The sequence below is a fragment of the Rhipicephalus sanguineus genome, chromosome 4, assembly GCF_013339695.2.
Source record: "Rhipicephalus sanguineus isolate Rsan-2018 chromosome 4, BIME_Rsan_1.4, whole genome shotgun sequence".
Classification (NCBI taxonomy): domain Eukaryota; kingdom Metazoa; phylum Arthropoda; class Arachnida; order Ixodida; family Ixodidae; genus Rhipicephalus; species Rhipicephalus sanguineus.
In genome coordinates this window covers 68,914,830-68,935,839 of record NC_051179.1, presented here as the reverse complement: position 1 = coordinate 68,935,839, position 21,010 = coordinate 68,914,830, and the positions used below count along the sequence as shown (strand labels likewise).

At 48.3% G+C, this 21,010-nt stretch overlaps 1 protein-coding gene across 1 annotated transcript in view; it reads right to left on the bottom strand.

Moving 5' to 3' along the window:
• Positions 1-17,089, bottom strand: part of LOC119390192 (beta-1,4-glucuronyltransferase 1) — a 106,579-nt gene extending 89,490 nt beyond the window's left edge. Inside the window, exon 1 of the mRNA XM_037657759.2 lies at positions 16,690-17,089. The gene's annotated coding sequence lies outside the window, so the exon portion shown is untranslated. The remainder of the gene's footprint in view (positions 1-16,689) is intronic.
• Positions 17,090-21,010: the final 3,921 nt, after the last annotated feature.

The following is a 21,010-nucleotide window of genomic DNA, read 5'->3' as shown; positions in this document are numbered from 1 at the left end:
CACTGCGGCCGCACTTTCGTACCTCCACCAAGATGCCGCGAACTTCTATGTTGCTTGCATATAAGATATTTATTTAATATTTTAAATTAAGATAAGACAACATTAAGATATTCGGTCCTCGACAAGATGACGCCATCAGCCCTGCATAGCTATACCTTCCACTGATCATGTTCCTAATTTAAGGGGACGGCGGCGTGTGTGCACTGTACGCCACTGTGCACTGAAGGGGAAAAATGAAAGGCAGAATGATAGAAGGGCGTTTTCGCAGCAACCCTCCCGTGGCCGGCGGATCGTTTGCCGATCGAGCCCGACGCTAACGTTACACTCTTCCCCCACTCCCACCTATACCAATGGTCGTTGTTCCCGTACGATCAGGGTGCGTGGACACGCGATCCGCAGCCTTCCGTGGCCCTCGGGCGTGGCTCTCGGAAGCAAAAATCGGGCCCGGACTCACACAGCCGTGTACGGTGCACCAGCCCGTTGCTCGTACGATCACGTATGCGCGCGCCTTTCTTTCTCTATCGAGTCACGGAGTCGCACACGCTACGCAACTTGTGCACGACAATCTTTCACCGTTGCGCATCTCTGTGCGCCGAAATACATTGAACGGAGAGACGAGATCGATCGTAGGTTGAAAAAGTATACGTAGCATATGTTTAAAACAGTGCAGAGGGGCACGAAGGCAGGAAATTCGAAAGGCGATGTTTGCGCTTCCGTGCGGTAGCCACTCCATTGTCGTTTATATACAAATGACCAGTTTGCTGGTCATTTGTATATAAAGTGACAGCCCATGTCGCGCGCTATAGAGCGGGGAAATGGCATTCCTTTTTATCGCCGACATTGACGCCGGTTAAGTTTCTCCCGTGCGCCTTCATAAAAAGCACCCTGCCAGGACACATTGATCGGTCGATGACGGAATACGTGAAATAAGCAGTTCGACGACGCGTATTCGAAGTTGCGTGGGAAATGCGACTGCTGTTTAATGTGTATAATGATGAACTACGGAGTCTACGCGAAATAAATGACTAGCATGATTGATGACTGTGGCCCAGATCTGCATTATAGGACTGAAAAGTTCCGCTTCGCGGATTCGACATCATTATTCTTTTTTCTTTTAGCGACGAAATAATGAGAGAGAGAGAGGCTGTTTAATGGATACTGGCGATGCTTGCGCGAAAACGCACCTCACATGCTATGTATGCACTCCAGACGTCAAGATTGACGAATGAAATGACTCGTGCTTATGTACTTTTTGCGAAGGTGTGTACGCATATTTAATATAGAGAAAGCTTTGCATACTTACGTGCGTGCGAGGTGACATTTTTTTTTTTTTCGTGCGGCACGCGTGATATTATAGAATTACTCCCGCGAACTTTCCGTTAACGTACGCGTCAGACTGTGTGATATATTAACCGTGTCGCGTGCAGCATAAAGTCACGTGATGCCTCAATCCATTGGCTCGACTGTCTTATACTCTGCTAAGACCGAGACGCTGCGCCTGTGTGCCAACTGCACGCATGCAGCAGCTTCGTTTAATATACTGTACGGGCTGCACTCGAGGCCGACGGGGAGATGAATATATTTCTTTCGCCGCGCGTGAAGCGGGCTTGACGCTTGCCTCACCATGCGCTGGCGGAGAGAAGCTGCGTGGCGGTCCCTCGACACGCGAAATAACGCATGCGCGGATTCCTTCGCTTCTTGGGCAATCGTTGCATCCGGCGCGCATTGATTCACGGTATTGCGTAAAAAGAAAAAAAAACGCTTCTCAGACATGCCGTTGCGGAGGCCCCAGCAGGCAGCTTCGTAACGCTATAGCAACTATGAACTCAACGAGACGCTTAGCCGTTTCCCAAGCTCTCGGGCGGGCACGTCTTCGAGCTATATACTCTGTTTCATGTACATATCGTGTGTTATTCCAGTTGTGGCGTCAGCGTTAAAGATCAGTCTACTCTGACTACTAAGAAGACAGCGGCTTTCCAACTCGAGTAGTGGAACACATTTGGAGGAAGTCACTGCGACATTACTCCGCCGTACAGCAACAGAGAAGAGCACTGGTGTGCGCCACACGATATCAGAAATACTGCATGCTCACTATTCATGGCGCACTGTGAAGCCTATCTACGTGCTTTTTCGCGCCAGGCAACCTTCCCGCTGATTTTCCAGGCGTCGCGCTCAACCGCCATGTGCATGGACCGTGCATAGTATCATGCGGTGTTTTTTTCCACCTTGATGCTGTTTTTGCAAAGCCGTCGCGATTTGATGTGTGGGCATACCTTGGCTACTATGCATGTGATTTTCCCTTTCCGTTTGCCTGTAACGTAATTTGCTAAGCGTTACGATACGTGTACTGATCGTGGACTTACAGCATACTACCCAGCACCTGGCGTACCACACTCAGTCACGTACTGCAAGCTGTGTTTAGCACTGGCCCCTTCATAGTACTTACGACGCTGACTGTTTTTTTTTTTTATATTGAAGCAAGTCTAAACTTTCGGGTGTTCTCAAACTTTTAAATGTGCGTAAACGTACGTATGTATAACAAAAATGGCGACCATTTAGAGCACTAAATGTACCCAACTATGGGAGAACCCGAACTTAGCACGAAAAGCGGCATAATGAAAAAGGCGCGGAGGCACCGTCAACACTCCATGATGGTTACCATGACGTGATAAAAAAAATGGAAGCAATTCAGATTACTGTGTACTCTACCATGAAAAAGCTGTACGCAGCTGTTCCTACATTAACAGTGTTTTTGGCGCTATCATGAACTACAAAGAAACAACATGTTTACATAAAAATGTGAACGACTTAGAGCATTGGCAAGTAATGACGACTGATGCGTGTGTTTAGAAAAGGTCACACGGCCCTTCGTGCATTCACCTAAAACTACCTGAAGGCGAACGCCATCTTCTTTTTCTTCTCAGAATTGTAATTTTGTCAACGCCTTACACCGCGAGGTGGCGGCTTTAGCCCAAGCCTTGCTCATAGCATCCATCCATAACTAAAAATAGCTCTGCGACGCTCGCCTGGCTGTCACACCGCGCTCTCTGTTCGAATGTGAGAAATCACGGTCAGACTAGAGAGGAGACACGACGCGTGTCGCGTATCCCGTCGCGTTTCTCGCCCGGCCGTGGTGGGAGCTTTGTGTTAACTCTTTAACACTGCGCGGGATGGCGACCTTAGCCCAAGCTCATTAAAGAAGCTCAGCGTCCAATAACCGACGCTCTTCTGGCTGCCAGACCGCTTTCTCTGATTACGCTCTCCCCGTGCGAATGGGACGGCCTGAGCAACACTAGCAACGGCGCGTTGCCGGAGCCAATCTCGGAGGCTACGGGCAATGCATCTTGACTCTAACGAGCACCGACTACGAGCGTTGCGGTGGTCTCAGCGCGGCGGAGGCTTTCGCAGCAATATTGCAGAAAACTCTACGGTCGGCGAAGTGCGGCGCTCACTGTGACGACGCGGTTACGCGATTCACCTTTCGCGTCAGCATGCGACGCCTCCTCGCCAGCGTAGGGCTGCTTTCAAGTGTACTAACGGTGTTTCTCCGCCGCCTACAACCTCGAGTGCGCTGGCACCGACTATTAGGGAGCGCACACCTTGCCGTTTCTCTCCCCAATGGCGTCGCTTTGAAAGAGTGCATGTCGAGCTAGTGTTTATTATGTGCATGTTGAAGCCATCCTTGCGCGGTATTCACCATATGATGTACCCAGGTGTATGTTAACTACTACAGCTACCACAAAGGTTTAATCATGTTCATGGAGGTTGGTCGTCAGGATTGAGATGTGCCACCAGGCGTCAATGTGGGTGCGTCCACATCAAGCGGTGCTATAGCTGCCAAACACCAATAGACATTGTGCAAGCTCTCAAACATTTAACTATTTCTGCGAGGACACGTTTCACTTTCGTGTTTACTGATTCCTATGACGGAGGGATCAACCATGTTTTTTTTTGTTTTTTTACCATTCGTGATGTTTCGCGAAGTATCTTCAGGTTTCGCCAAATCTCGAAAATTGTTTGACTCACGATATATAAGGCTTTCGGCGTTATAATGGGTAAATGATTTTGATCACTATGTAGCCTAAGACTACACCATTTCCCGCTAAAGGGGACCATGAGGCGATGCGAAGCCGGAGCACTTGCACGATCGCGTTCCCTTGGCGTTCGTTGGGCATGCTACCGACCTCGTGTCGTGGAACGCGAAGAGGAACGCTACGCGCGTCTTGTCTTCCGTCTAGCCTGGCCGTTATTTCTTACAGGGCGAGCGGGGAACGCGGTCGACAGGCGCGCGAGAAGGCGGCAGCGTAGGAGAGGCGAGAGGGGGAGAGGACGCGTATGCGCTGGTGCTCATCGCGGCGTTGCGCAGGAGAGAATTTCGGCATGTCTAGCCTGCGTTTCAGAGGAAGATTGGATAGAGTTAGTGGAGAGGGGAAGTGGAGAGGAGGAGGAAAGAGGGTGAGTGGAGAGGGGGAAAGGGGAGAGGAGTGGAGAGATGTGTGGAGAGGGTATGCGCATGCGCAGTAAGAGTGGTCACGCCGCACACCACCACCACCACCACCGGTTTGAACTCCGCTATAAGATGCTTCGCATCTAATATGAAAAAGCGGTAAGCAGTCTGCAGGTTTTTTACGAGTACAAGCCCAACAGAGAAGTTTATTGGGCACTAATAATTCCGTTTCCCGATCATGAACGCAACCGCATGAGATAACATTGCACAAAGTGCGCGTATACAACTAAGTAAAGAGAAACTGTCAAAAATTTCAGTCTCCTCGAAGGATGCATTATATAGAATATTCTTCAAAAGAACCATGGATAGTGCCACGGTACTTGCGAAGAAAGGTGCATGCTCTGACAAACGTCGCAGTGCAGCCCGGTGTCAGCCCTCCGCCGACATTGATATTTTATGTAACGGCAACAAGTTTTTATTTTTCTATTTGTCCAACGTTTTGCAATAGCGGAAGAAAAGCATCCGAGCTGTAAACGAACACCAAGCCGGACAGCAACCATCGCCCAGAGCCAGGACGCTATAACGTGAAGAGACGTGCTCGTTGCACGTGTCGGTTGTGTGTGTGTGTGTGTGTGTGTGTGTGTGTGTGTGTGTGTGTGTGTGTGTGTGTGTGTGTGTGTGTGTGTGTGTGTGTGTGTGTGTGTGTGTGTGTGTGTGTGCGTGTGTGTGTGTGTGTGTGCGTGTGTGTGTGTGTGAGAGAGAGAGAGGAATGTTTATAAATGTGTGGCCAAAGGAGGTTTAAAGACCTTGTGCATTCACTTAAGACGACTCAAAGGCGAAGGCCATCTTCTTTTTGTTCTCAGTCGATGTGTTCATCCTGTCCCGCCAGCCTTCGAAAGCAACAGATTCTTTTCCCAGCCCCCATCGGCTGTCAAAAATTTACCCGGAATCAATCCAACCGCACTGCCGACATTGCGGCTGCCTGAAGGCTACCCAAAATCACATTCTTTGGGAATGCGAGGGAAACCCGCCTCCAAAAGCAATACTGCCAGCTTCCTCCCTCGAGGCGTGGGAGTCACTCCTGTCATCAAATGACCAACGCATTCAGACAGAAGTTATCAACTGGGCCGAAAAGGTCGTGGCAAGCTACTTGCCACCACCATTCGAACCACCGGCAAGCTAAATTCAACGACCTCGCTGTGCCGTCAATAAAGTTGTTTCTCTCTCTCTCTCTTTCTGCAACTAATGCGGTTTTGCGCTGCCTTCAATATAGGAGGCACCTCACCTGATTTTGCATTGCCTCCGTGATTGAACCACCTTTGACCAAGCTACAATGTCATCCGTCATCGTGTGACATTATGTCACGTGACGTAATGATGACGTCACAAATTTAAGTGATCTGCGACGTCACCGTGGCGTCATATGGTGACGTCATCACGTGATGATGATTTTTTTGCATCACTCGTTCCCGACGCCGTCGACGCGGGACGCCGACGGCCCGTGTACTTAGATTTAGGTGCACGCTAAAGAACCCCAGGTGGTCGAAATTTCCGGAGCCCTCCAGTACGGCGTCTCTCATAATCATGTCGTGCTTTTTTTGGGACGTTAAACCCCACATATTATTGTAATAGAACTTCAGTGCGCGTATGCGTTGTCCATTGACCTCCAGGTCTATATGCAACAAGCTTGGAGAAGTCAAACAAACAGTCTCGTTTTGTGTCTTAGGGTCAGACTGAGAACCCTCATTTATTAGTTTTTTTCTAATTGCGAAATACGTCCTTCCGTCATAGACTCCATCTCGGTAGTGTGCAACGACTCGCGGTGACTTGCCGCTTGCGAAGACTTTGGTGGCTGCGCACGAAACTCCTTGTTTCCTGACCATCCTGTCCCTTGAACATCTCGATGCGACTTTTCTGTCCTCTCCGTCCAATGACAGGCCATATCTTGAAGTGACTGTCGCAATGTCTCCAAAGTTTTCGGCGCTCTAGCTTGAACCTGTCGTTGCAATTCCCGAGGTAAGCCGTGTATGACGAGCGTTATAACGGAAGTCAGTGGAAGGTCCGGCTCTGCGAGTAGGAGCAACCGACGCTTTTCAAAGAAATACTCGATCACTGGTCCAGACCGGTAGCGGTAGAAAATGGCTTGATCCCATCGCTCAAGCGGGCTCCCACGGAATGATGAGATGAAGCTCTCCTTCCATGTGCTCCATGCATCACATTCATGTCCTATGATACGCAACTCGTACCATTTTCGTGCGATGCCACTTAAAAACGGGAGCATATGTTTCACTCGTTGTTCGTCGGTGTCCCAGCCGTTCTGTTTACAGGCGTATTCAAAGAAACTAATCCACGCCTCTGGATTGCCCGACGTACTATCAACGGTTCAGGTTTCACAAGCTCAGTAGGACGGCTGTCTCTCAAGCTCAACGCCGATAAAAGAGTTTGAATCATTCATTTTGTTGGACAACTTGTTTCTGCTGAGCTTGAATCGCCTGCAGAACAACGGAGAGGTTTGCATGGGAAGTTGGCTCCGATGCAGCTGGCTTCTCTAGTTTCGATGTCACAAGGCGGTTGAAAAGGGAGACTTGAAGGTTTATCTTCACAGACTCTTTTTCCAAGAGTTCGTCGAGCGACATAGACGCCTTCTCGAGAACTATTGAGATGAGCTCACCTGTCGTCACGTCGACGGGAAGATCGACTGGCGGATCTCCAGGGAGCGCGTACTTCGTGAAGACCAGGCTGTCTGTGCTGGCTGAACGAAGAAGGTACCCACATCATGGATCGTCAAAGCGACTGCGCCAAAATATGTAATAGAACTTCACTTATTAACTGAACACAAGAGACTCCATCTTGTTCTATCGAACTTCTTCTTTTTCTTCTAGGTATAGGCCTCTCGACTTGCTTCATTTATTATTATTATTATTATTATTATTATTATTATTATTATTATTATTATTATTATTATTATTATTATTATTATTATTATTATTATTATTAGCGGGACGCCGACGGTCAAATTTCGCGTTTGATGAGGCATCCAAGGCTTTCGCCTTAATTGAAACGTACCTGCGTAACCACATTACGCGGAGCCATGACGGAACTGGCCACGATAACTGTCGCACTACCTCGGCGCACACCTTCCACGCCCACAGAAAAGATTCTGGAGTAAGGTATTACCGGAGAACCCAGGTAATTCTATAGAGTTCTCGAAAATATCGCGCCTAAACCGGCCCTCGAAACACTAGTATGTTCCGCGGCCGCGTACTAACTGGTGTTTTCAAGCATTAAAGGCAAAAGCCTTAGATGCTTCATCAAACGCCAAAAGTGATCGTTGGCGTCGGCGTCAACACGATTGACGCAAAAAATCGCCATCTCGTGATGACGTCGCCCTATGATGTCATCATGACGTCACAGGTCGCCAAAGTTCGTGATGTCATCGTGACGTCGCGTAATGACGTCACCACATGTCACCATCGCTTGATCAAACAGGGGCCGATCCCGGAGGCAATGCAAAGCCACGGGAGCTGCAGAAAGCTTCGAATGCCTCCGATCCCGGAGGCAATGCAACGCTACATTGGGTCCAGAAACCTTTCGGGTGGGGGATCAATACAATCGGATGGGAAGAAAAAGGAGAAGATGGCTTTCGTCTTCGAGTCGTCTTAGGCCAATGCATAAGGGACCGTTTCACTTTTGCTTGCCGAATACACTAAGCAGTTTCAATATTACTTATGAAAATGTGCGCACTCTCTTTAATACTTTTATTTTAAATATGCTTGGTTAAATATGTCGGTAGTGATATTTTTTTCTTTGTATAAGTATTTGTTTTACTGCATAGCATGTGTATTGTTCGTTTACATTGTCTTGAGATGCATTTTGTTTTTGGCGTCTTGCTGCCACTGTGAACCTGGGGATTTGAGTCTTGCCAAGCTGTTTTAATGCAGCCTTTTTCCCGCGTCCCAGCCACTTAATGTGAAAACTACACGTAGTAAATAAACAAACTCGAACTCAAGGAAGGCGAATAGAAATTTCGGCTCCGCCATTCAAGCATCTCTGCAAGGTAGCCGCATCATCGGGAGTGCGCTCGCAGCTCATATACGTTTTAGGGGCGAAGCTCCTTAAGGCGGCACCCGTTCGTCCCTCGTAGTCGTAGTCGTAGTAGTCGTAGTGCGTAACCAGTCTTACGCTTTGACCTCCAAGGTGGTGCCGGTGGGAGATTTTTCCTGTGCGTTGTTGAACAATAAAAAATTCGCAGCGTGCGCGTTAACTAAAAGCCGAATTCTTCTGTCTCTCATTCCCCATTAGCAGCCATTGGCATGTTCCAGTAGGAAACGTTAGTAGAAGTAGAAGTGTAAGTGTTAGCTAAAAGCCGACTTCTTCTGTCTCTCATTGCCATTAGCAGCCATTGTTTACCTCCAAGGTAGTGCCTGGTGAGATTTCTCCTGTGCGTGATTAAACAATAAAAATTTTGTTCAAAACGCCGTTGATTGATGAAATAAACCAACGAAAGACGCCAGATGTTTTGTAAAAGCAAAACGAAAGAACGCCAGATGTTTCTAAAGCAAAACGAAAAGACGCCAGCTGCTTAACGAAAGACGCCAGATGTTTTCTAAAGCAATGGTTTTCTAAACAATGAAAATTCACAGCGTACATGTAAAATTAAAGTGAGCTGCAAGTCGTCATAACTCATCGAACCTTTAGTATAAACGCGCCCGATCTCACGTCGGTGATGATGTACTGGGCAGAATTCACGGAAGATTCACGGTTTACCGATGAACCTCCGCAGCTTCGCCCACTCATCATCATTCACTCCGTGGATATGCTGTGATTTTTTTTCTTCCGTTATTGGAAGAAAAGCGAGTGTCGTGTCCTTCCTATTCATTTTGTCCCCGTCCAAAGTGCGCTACTTAACCATATAGGCGTAATGTTCCGCTATTGGAAACATTGGAAATACATGAAAATAAAAACTCGTTGTTTTCACATAAAATATAAATTTAAGTGGAGCACTGACGCAGGTTGTCATAAAACAGTTGTTAAGATATGCAGCTTCTTTAAAGACAACAGCGGTGACACTCTAAAGGGTTCTTTTGGATAAAGGCAATTCATACGCGTTCAGAGAGCAACTTACCGTAACATTTGGCAGTTATTGCTCAGGGTGTTGTTTCAATCGGGATTTTTTTTTTGGCCATAGTACATGGTCGCAAATTTTAGCACATCGTTACAAAAAATGCCAGCCAATTACACGCCGTCATGCAGCGAAGCTGTCGCCCCTTTCATTCGGTCCCTTCAAGTCCCTTCTTTCGTTGTGCCCAGTTACTTCTGTCATGTCTTTGTTTTTCCTTTATTTAGGCTAAGCTAGGTCTTCAGCTCCAGTCGACGGCTGTGGTCGGCGTGGGTTACGATAGACTCTTCTCTTTTTCTGCTAAGTCATTTCCTGTCACCCTTAGTCTACTTTCTGCCATTTCAGGGGCAACAGCTCACCTCTCAATCCACTGTTTGAATCGCCCGTTATACGTGAGCTTCATCACGTGACCCACTTTCCCTCTCCTCTCTACCCTGATCACGTGATCTTTTTCAGCGTGACCACGCCAACGATGCCCACGGCACATAGTCCGCATAAGCAGCATCGCTGTGCAAAGACGGAAATTGCGGTTTTTCATTCGCACAGCGCGAAAGAAGGAGATAAGCGACAAACATCACAGGTAAAGATAAGGCCATCCTCTGGTGCAGGTGAGATGACTTGCAGCTTTTTCACAAGATGCTCCCTGCGTATTAATTTGAAAGCTTTAAATGCCTCGCAAGACGCTGACATTAGAAAAACGTAGCGTGCGATACGAAAACTCACCTGACCTTAATTATAGTCAGATAAGTAAAAGAAATTGAGGAGCCATTTTACTCTGCGAAGGAAAATTACCGACTAAGCTCTTTAGCACTCGGCACAGATTTGTCACAGAATTTCGAACCCTAGCCGGTCACACGCCCTGCAACTAACTGCGAAATGTCTGTCCAGAAAGTCCCTCTTGAATTTAGCGAACGCTCCTTTAAAATTTTCTAGGTGCACGTTCAAGAACCCCAGGTGGTCGAAATTTCCGGAGCCCTCTATTATGGCGCCCTTCATAATCAAATCGTGGTTTCGGGACGTAAATCATCACTTGACCCACTTTGACCTCATCATCAACAGTTTAAGGAATATGCGTCTTTTTGCAGCGGCTTGCATCGTCTTGTCTGGTTTGCAGCATGCGCTTGGCGTTTCGTGCGCGATCTTAATTACTGTTTGCCGCTCGCGTGTTCACTTTTTCAGTTTCAGTGGACCAGCGGTGAGTAGTGGGGTTTGCCCGATTCCTGTGGCACGTATGTGCGCTGTGGGTTCTTGCCCATACAAATGCGGAATAACCTAACTATACACAGCTTGGCTTTAAAATCAGCGTCCGAGCCGGAATCGAACTCAGGCAACCTGCGTGGCGAGCAAGTATTCTAGCGCAGAGCCAGGTCAGTGCTTGAGAAACTTTTTCGGAAAAACACACACTATATAATCGTCATGTCAGGCAAGGAGTCGCGTTAATAGATGTAATAGTGCGTTGCAGACACGTAATATCGCACCAGGCGCCACACAATGTTAATTGCGTAAAGAGTGGGTGGCTTAAGCTGCCAAACCATTGCAAAGGGCTGAGGTATAGATCTTCATCAGCCAACGCATCAACAAAGTGTGCAGCTACTCATGTGACCCCTCAAGCTCCAATGATGATGATGATGATATCGATGATGATGATGACAGAGCTACACCGGATGACTTTCGCCATTGACTCGTCTTAGGCGATTTCGTAAGCGGCCCCGTGAGTTTTTCACCGCTTTGTGCGTTAAAGTGGGCAGGCCGATCTTGGAGGCACGCAGAGCGCAGCACGGTCACTGGTGTCCTGGCCTACCAAATGTACTCGTAAAATATGAGGAGCTGACCTATCGCATTAACTCACGTAGTACCAGAATTGGTTAATATAGACTCGTATAAGTTGACTATATAGGAATACCAATGTCACCTACAGTGTTGGCTAATATGGGTGATATCAGTTAATGTTGGTAAAAATGGGCTATTGTTAGCTAATGGTTGGTAAATGCTGGTTAATACTGGCAAAATTGTGCAAGTGTGGCCTAAATGACGGCTACTGTTGTCGGCAGTGGTGTAGCCAGAATTTTCTTTCGGAAGGAAAGGAAAGGTGAACCTTCCCCCTCCCCCCCCCCCTTGCGTGGCTACCCCAGTGGTTGTCGGCTACTGCTGGCTAATAACGGTACGCGTGAGTTGGGGTTACCATATGTCAGTTAAACTATGTAATTCGGAATAACGCTTACGCACTACATGAGAATTCGTCTCTAGGCAGCTTCAGCTTATTTCTTTCCCCCTATTTTACAAAGTTAGGGTAATTAAACTTCTGACTAATTATCTTACTGTAGAAATCAAACCAAGACATAGCAGCCGCTGACTTCTTAAGTCATATACACTTGGAACAAGTCCGGTGAATTACAACAGTTTAGAGATGTGCGTCTCCAGAGTTTACAACGGAACACACTGGTCTTCCAGTATTTTTTTTAAGTTCAATGCACAAAGGGGCGATTTAAAAAGAAATCTAAGCACAAAAGTTTAAGCGGATACAGTGCAGAAAAACAGCGTAATAAGTGTAACAACGTTGCGTTCTTATACCGCGAGTTTCACAGGGCTTATCTCAAAAGTGGGGCCAGTTTCTAAATTGGTTCCTCGTTAATGTGTCTCAGGAAATCACTGGTCTCACTTCGCGTATCGCAGCATCTTTTGCGAGCGTTCTTAGTTTAAAAAATAGTTTGCCTAATGCATCTTAATTACTTATTTGATTACTTGCCATTCATTTTATTCATTATCAGAGAAAGTAGTCCTCATTTATTCGAGCATTTCACCTGCTGCGAATTATGTTAAGCACTCGGGTTAAAGTTGACAAAAAACACCCCCCGCATAAGAGAACATGCATTACGCGACGTAACTACACAACACAAGAGTGCAGATTAACATAACACCCGCAGGACGTGTACAGCTTGCCGTTTGCGAAACGACACAAGCCAGCGAACGCGGCCGCAGCTGCCTTTAATATTTCCCCGTCACGTCGCGCGCCGATCGCTTGTCTCGTCTGACTGAGAATAATAGCCATCGTCTCCAATACCAACTCGTTCGCTCATCATTGCCGCAAAACGTATCGCTATAATGGTCGCTACGGAACGAACCTAACGCGACCTAATTACGCGGTGGCGGGGTCGGGGTGCGCACGACGTGCGGACGAGATCCGGTAAATTGGTGGGTCCTCGCGAGTGCCGTGCGTACCTAACATACGAATCCGGTTCATCTATCACAACGGGCACGCTCCTGCGTCAACCATGTGACCGAGCAGGAAACGAGAAATTCCGATGGAATGCGTTCGTATACGGAGTTAGTTGGTGGCCGTTACCTCTACCGTAATTTCCTTCCAGACCAAACAAAAAAAGAAAAAGAAAAGATGAATAAGAACTCGCGACAAAGGAACCACGTCGTTTTATTCCCACTAATCGACCGCAATCACGTATGTACTACGGGTGCTGCGCGTTGCTGTAGCAGCTGCTTATTTGGGTGTGGAGGAGGGGGTGCAGTCAGGCCTTGCTTGAGATGAGGGCACTGTGAAAGAGGGAGGGGGGGGGGCATCAGACGACTGCGCGGTCGCCTTTGTTCTGTCAGCCGAAGCCGCGGCGTTAGGATGTACTATATAGGTATGGGGACATGTGCAGAGACACGCAGTTGCTGCATGCAAAGGCGTGTATATGTATGTATTTATGTGTCGCGCTGATGTCTTATAGGGTACGCTATACGCACGCGTATGGTCTGTACAAGGGGTCTACATATACACACTCCTATACATCTCGGCCTAGATGCTGGTTTGTCCCCCGGAGAGAAAAGCAAAGGAAAATAACGTGGGGTTAGCCCTCACCACCCTGAGGTACAGCCTGCTTAAACCGATGAAAAAATAAATGAATAGGGCAAATTTTCCCAAAGTACATTTAAAAAAAAGCGAATTAAAAAAGTGTTTAGGGGCTAAGCCGGAAGAGCGCAATCGAAAGGATGTGAATGCGAAACGTTAGGCTTATTAAATGTATGTAAAGGCTGTTGCAACTTCCGAGGAAGAGGTTGCTTCGTTTACGAGCGGGGCTTAGGTTAGGCTCGAGATCCCGATCGGCCTTGGTTGTATCCGCATCAAGGCCTTTTCATTTCTGCGCGGAAGGTGTTTGTCTCTTCGTGTGCAGATTTGTGATCGACCCGCGCGCGCTCCGAGCGTCCAAGACCTGCATAAGAGAAGACCCTTGCACTGGCAGTTCGAACGACATGTCGCGACGTGCGCGTATATATATATATAAAGAAGATAAGTGTTAATTTCAAGGGCTCGTTTTCTTTGTTATACGCAATATTAATGAGCACTAACAGACAATAATGCCAAGGAAAGTATAGGGGATGTTTTTACCAGTAAATCTAAGGTCAGGCTCCAATGCGGCGGAGGCACTGCAGGTTCGAATCCCAGTGCTGCCGGGCACCCGCTCGTTTTGAGTACCAACGCCCCTGACAGCCCGACCTGGAGCTCGGTGGTGCGAGCGCTCATACCGCGAAAAGGTGACCTCTCCTTTCTGCTCTCACATTCCACTCCTTTGCAAATATGAATCCGAACCAACTCGTCCTAATTTCTGTCGTGCTGAAGCAATTTACGTGCTGAAGCAATTAATATGTGTCAATGCACTATAAGTTTTCCTTTTACTATGCTGTGCGAGGGATAGGTAGTTCTAAATGTTTAAGGAATATACTGCGATGTTGGTAGCGTTCCAAGTGATCTTGTGCTGCACTGAAAGCTTGCGGTGGTTGTGACCGGCTTTGATTTTATGTCTGTTCTCACCCTCTTTCTCTGTATTTTCTTCTTATCGCTCCGATTCTCCTTTTTTCTAGTGAATAGCGTAGCAAATCGAATCTTTCATTATAATTAACATCTGTACCCTTCTCGTTTGTTTCATCCCCCCCCCTCTCTCTCTCTCGCCCTATCTAGCAAATCACTGGCATTTCTCAATGAATGAAACGCACTCGTTAAGAGTGTTTCACATCCATTCCGTATTGCGACGTCGTGTTGCGTGCGTGCTTCGGAGGGGCCATTCAAATGAGCCGGCGAATCACAGACAAGCAATCGTTCCCTCGCGCCTCCCACCTCGAACTATATAGTCGGCAGCTATATTGATGTCGCGCAGCTGGCGTATACGACGCGGAGATGTGACGAACGCATTCCGCGCCGCAGTTGTCGCCATTCACTCGTCGTGTACGCAGCAAGAAGCGCTATAAGGTCCGCGAGTCAACGAGACACAACTGTCATTTGCTGTTTCCCTCTTACCGCTCCTGCGGTAACGGGTATACGGTCTTACGGAGTAGAACAACTTTCGCGAGTGGTAACTCGAGGTCGTCATCTCACACCACCAATCGTACGATAGTTAGGCCCCGCCATATACTCTCTCGTCAAGCGAGCCAGCCGAAATATTGCTGGCATTACGCTGCCTAAGAAAACGAAAGAAATAGGAAAAGTTGGTCAAAATTCAAATGTGAATCTTAACCACTTGGTCCTACTCGCCGTTCTGTTGAAAGAAGATAGCCGTAAAGTTTGTTTTAGATGGCCATCACCTGTTCTTATTTAAATTGTCCAGGGCTGTACGCGTATGCTTCGTGGCGACTATAACCAAGTGACTTCCCGGCATCCTGGTAAAAGTGCTGCGCTCTTTCATTAAGACTGCGGCAAAGGAACAGCACTAATACGTTTTCGGGATGCTGAAGGTGCAGTGAATTAATTACCCCGTATTTAAACCATGACGAAGGATATTTTCCTTTCAAGAAGCCACAGGCCAATAAAACTGTTACTTCATCCTTTTTTTCCACTGCCGTCTCCGTCGCGTGCGTGGAAATAGAAATATTATTGCTGTTACGTTTAGAAACTGAGGAACTCAAACGAGGCACATATCTTCAGAAGCATGGGAAAGGCGAAGAAAAAATGAAGATCGAAACGAAGTTTGAGAATTCTTGCGAGTGTTAACAACCCCCGCACTTTGACTTCGTCGGCAGTTAGGCGCCCAAACGCCAGCTGGGAAGTCGCTCGTCAGCCGCAACCCAGCTGACGCGTGCCAACTTGCGCGCACGCCGGGCGCTTGAAACGCGAACGACTTCTTTCGCGCAGCGGGCTCTTCGTAAATCATTACGTTTAATTAAACTTATTTCGCTGCTTCCTCGACGGCCTGAGCGAAAAAAAGAAATCTTGAAGACTACTGCACGCAGTAAACGGGTTCAAGATGTTCACGGAGGGTTGCAGCTTGCAAATTCCGGAGACGGCGTTTCTCTTTTCTGTGTGTGTGGTATGACAGAAGGAGAGAGTGACGCGGAAGCGTGATTCGGGCTACTCTTTGGCTCTTGAACAGGTAGACGTACTCAACATGAAGTTTTCGTTATCACATACAAGTAATAATACTAATAACCGGGGTTTTACGCGCCAAAACCGCCGTAATTAACGGCGTAACCCCGTAATGAACGGCTCTGGAAGTTCCGACTAACTGGGGTTCCTCTAACGTACACTGACATCTCGCCTCCATCCAAATACGACCGCCGCGGCCGGGATCGAACCTGTGACCTTTGGGTCTGCAACCGAGCACCGTAACCACTGCACCACATACAAGTAAAAAAAATCCACGATGTAACAAAAAAAAGTATGTGGATCTTTTAGACAAGAGGAACTCAGCCGAATGAAAACGACGTACGGCCTTCAGCTTCTATATGTGAACGTGATCACACACACTCACAGGCACGCAGAGTATTTGAAGAAAAAAAAAAAAACAAACAAACCACAGTTTCTCGTCGACATTCACCTTTCGAGACCCTGTTGCGCCACGAGAGAGGAGATCTCGGATTAAAAAAAGAACAAGAAACAGAATCATCAGTTTCAGGTATACGTAAGAGAAACGGAACGGAACCACCTGAGAGCTCGCTGAAAAATCGAAGTGTGCACCGCGGACAACCGTACCGCCTCCTTCCTCACATTTTGTTTTTCCCGTCCTGTCCTTTTTCACAGGTGTGTAATAGGGTCGATCTTTTAGCGCCTCGCGCAGTATTGGTGACTCGAAAATACGAGAAAAAGAAAGAAAATGGGGGAGGGAGAAGCTGCGAAGAGTAAATCAGACGTCACTTACTTTGCTTGGGTCTCGCCGCCGCGTAGGAACTCCGAGAGCTCGGCCCGGCCTCGTTCTCCTCCTCCGACGGCGGTGCACCCAGGGTGGCTCCAACCAGAGAATCGATGAAGGTTCCTGCTGCTGCTACAGCTGCTGCTGCGGCTGTTACAACGGCGTACCCAGAGACACAGCAGTGAAGAAAAGTAGACGTCTTGCAGGGGTGGCTTCCTTCGACGGTTCGTCTCGTGACTTGTTGGGGTGCCGAACTCCAAGTTGCTCGAAGGGCAGCGTTTTGTTGTTGCCGCCTATACTCTCCTCCTGCCCGCGTATTCTATTTCGAGAGGCGCGCGCGGGCAGCCTTTCTTTCGTGCGGGGCGTGTGTTTGGAGCGAGCGCAACGTACTCTTTCAGACGCGACGCGGAGGAGATATGCGGTCACCGCCGACGCCGCAGTCGACGTCGACGCCGAAACGCACGCAGCCGAGCCCGGCGTCAAAGCAGCCGGGCGTTGCGGCGCGGGGAAGCCCTCTCCTCAGTGGCCGAAGGATGTCGCTGCCGACGGCGCGGTCGCCATGGCGACCCGGAGTGATGCCGCCGGTGGTTCTCTAGGCGAGAGCAGTACGCTCTGATGAATTGCTGTGATGGGAGAAGGTTTGAAAAAAACATTCGAGGTACAAAAAAACCTCGCGTGATTTGGAACTATATAGAATTCAAGTCGCTCATTCTGTGTCTGCTGGAGGAGCTAAAATTTAATTCGTGATGACGATATAGTTCTGGTTTTGAGTTAAGTTTACGTAAAATTTGCAAATTAACTTCCGCAGCTGGCGTGTGCGATTTCGTAGTATTCTGGCCGTTTCTCACATCAGGCTATCGAAGAGTATTGGCCTGCATGTCTGTTTGTGTCTCTGAAAACTAGGTTCCGTTGATAGATAGATAGATAGATAGATAGATAGATAGATAGATAGATAGATAGATAGATAGATAGATAGATAGATAGATAGATAGATGGATGGATGGATGGACGGACGGACGGACGGACGGACGGACGGACGGACGGACGGACGGACGGACGGACGGACGGACGGACGGACGGACGGACGGACGGACGGACGGACGGACGGACGGACGGACGGACGGACGGATGGATGGATGGATGGATGGATGGATGGATGGATGGATGGATGGATGGATGGATGGATGGATGGATGGATGGATGGATGGATGGATGGATGGATGGATGGATGGATGGATGGATGGATGGATGGATGGATGGATGGATGGATGGATGGATGGATGGATGGATGGACGGACGGACGGACGGACGGACGGACGGACGGACGGACGGACGGACGGACGGACGGACGGACGGACGGACGGACGGACGGACGGACGGACGGACGGACGGACGGACGGACGGACGGACGGACGGACGGATGGATGGATGGATGGATGGATGGATGGATGGAACAAGAGCCTTCACGTTATGCATGAATGGAGGAAGGCTCCTTCTGAATGCCCAGGCACTGAAGCGCTGCTATATATAAAAAAATATGTAATGCTGTTAGAAGGAACAATTAGTTGCTTCGTTCCTGATTCGCGTGACGAGCTCCAAATTGAAGGGAACACGAAGATATCACGAACGCTGGACTGCAGATAAACTTTACGTAACAAATGGCCTATACCAAGCAACAACCATGACCGACTGCACTGTTATAACACATGCTTAAAGGGAAAAAAATTCAGCATCTCAGTCAATGGGTGACTGGTAGGAGAGTGCGATAATAGTTCTGTAATTTGCCTTGAGCTGCTGGGAATGCTACCGAGTAAAAAAAAAAGAAAGAAAAAAGAAAAGGTAATCAGTGAATTATGAAAACGCCCGAAGTATGCTTCATTTCATGTGATTAATTACATGTAATTCGTCACGTCGCGCGCAACCGTTAGGTCATGTGCAGTCGCGGCAGTTAAGGATCGTGCGGGGACTTACGTGTACTGTCGAACAAAGACATGGACAGGATAGGAAGAGGTACGCAACGCTAGACTTCTTCTCTTCCATCTCTAACCAGTACAATGTTTCACAGCATTAACCAGTACCAACTATAGTCCAGATGTCAACGCTTAGGGCTTACGTGTTTTACGCTATGTCGCATGACTACTATGTGAACAAGTCGCCTGCCCAGGTGTTATTTAAGGGAAGCTAGTGAGGAAAATGGGCAACTAGCTGCCATGCAACTTATTTATTTATTATTTATTTATTTGATTTGTATACATACAAGCACAAGGACACAGAGAAAAGAGGGAGAGAGCAAGCTGGCAACTGCCACCAAGAGGGGCACAACGCCTGCCTGCTCTTTCGGGAGGAGGGAAGAGACAGAGGAAAGGAAGTTAGGAGGAGAAAAAGAGGAAAGGAAGTTAGGAAAGTGAAGAAAAAAATTGACGAAGACTTGGACAAAAATAGGTAAACACACACACACACACACACAGAAAAGGAACGCTTATAGACGGGTGGCCAGATCTGTTTGGTCCATATAGGTCAGCAGAGCTCGATGGGCCTGGTCGCGTCGAGATACGCAACCTCTCGGAAAGAGGTAATCGTCGATGGTCGCGCATTTAAGTCCGAGGAATTTATATTCCTTAATCAGCAAAGCCCGCTGCGTAGCAAACGCGGGACAGTGTATTATAAGATGCTCAAGTGTTTCACATGAGCCACAAGCTGCACACAACGGACTGTTCACACGTCCTTGACGGAATAAGCGTTCGCGCACCAATACTGAACTGTTATAAACATCTCAGACAAAGTGAAATCTTCGCCTGTAAAAACCGGCCAAATCACGACCCCAGGGGAACTGTGAGAGCGCGCTTTTTCACAGTGCACGCGTGCAATGCAGCGAAGGCAGCAAACTGCGCCCATTACCCAACACAATGCTGTCATTTACACACACGGACACCCAGTACAACATGTCCACTGTAACACAAGAACACGACACGAAGACAATATACTGTAAGCTGTGTGTGAAGAAGCACATGGATCAGGGCAGTGGTGGGCAAACACGAGGTACTTGCTGCCTCACAAAATAAGAAAACTCTCAGGGTGCCTTATGCACTCGCCTAAGACGACTCGAAGGCGAAAGCTGTCTTCTTTTTCTTCCTTCTCAGTCGCTGTATTGATCCTCCCTCGCCCCCCTCCTAAAGCTTTCTGCACCTAACGTGATTTTGCATTGCCTCCAGGATCGGAGGCATTGCCTGGTTTTGCACTGCCTCCGTGATTCGGTCCACCTCTTTACCGAGCGACGATATCATGTGATGACGGTACCATGTGACGTCACATTATGTGATGTCATAGTGACGCCATGATGACATCAGAAATGTTGGTGTTCTGTGACGTCATGATGACGTAATATGGTGACGTCATCAAGTGATGATTTTTTTTTTGCATCACTGACACCGCCGACGCGGGACGCCGACGGTCAATTTTCGCGTTTGATGAGGCCTCTAAGGTTTTCGCCTTAAAACCAAGATGCCCCTTTTGTTTTATCCACATTATACTGATCTGTGCACTGACTTACGCTTAGTGATGGTTAGTCACAAACTCGCCCAACCCTAGACCACGCGGATACGGTAACTAACGTAAAAAGCAGTTCTAATTACTCCAGTCGTTGCTGTAGACGGTGCGCATTTGGGCTGGTTGGTTGATATAAATCACTGGCTAATCGCAGAGCACAGCGCCGTGGTCTCGTGTCCTTTCTTGTCCCGTCTTTTTAGCGCTGTTTTTCCACTCGTTGCTGTATAGTTACTACTGTAGAGAATCGCCACGCCTCTTTTAGATGCGAAGTATCTTAAGGCGGAGCTCAATCCGGTGGTGGTGGTGTGCGGCGTGACCACCCCTACTGCGCATGCGCATACCCTCTCCACACACCTCCTCTCCACTCACCCTCTCCTCTCCTCTCCCCACTTTCCCTCTCCACCTTCCCTCTCCCCTTCCCCTCTCCACTTTCCCTCTCCCCTCCCCCTTTCCACTCTTCCTCTGAAACGCGGGCTAGACATGCCGAAATTCTCTCCCGCGCAACGCCGCGATTAGCTCGAGCGCATGCGCGTCCCCTCCGCTTCTCTCTCCTCTCACACGCTGCCCCCCTCTCGCCCGCCTGTCGACCGCGTTCCCCGCTCGCCCTGTGAGAATTAACGGCCAGGCTAGATGGAAGATACGACGCGCGTAGCGTCCCTCTTCGCGTTCCACGACGCGAGGTCGGTATATAGCATGCCCAACGAACGCCAACGGAACGCGATCGTGCAAGTGCTCCGGCTTCGCATCGCCTCATGGTCCCCTTTAGCGGGAGATGGTGTAATTT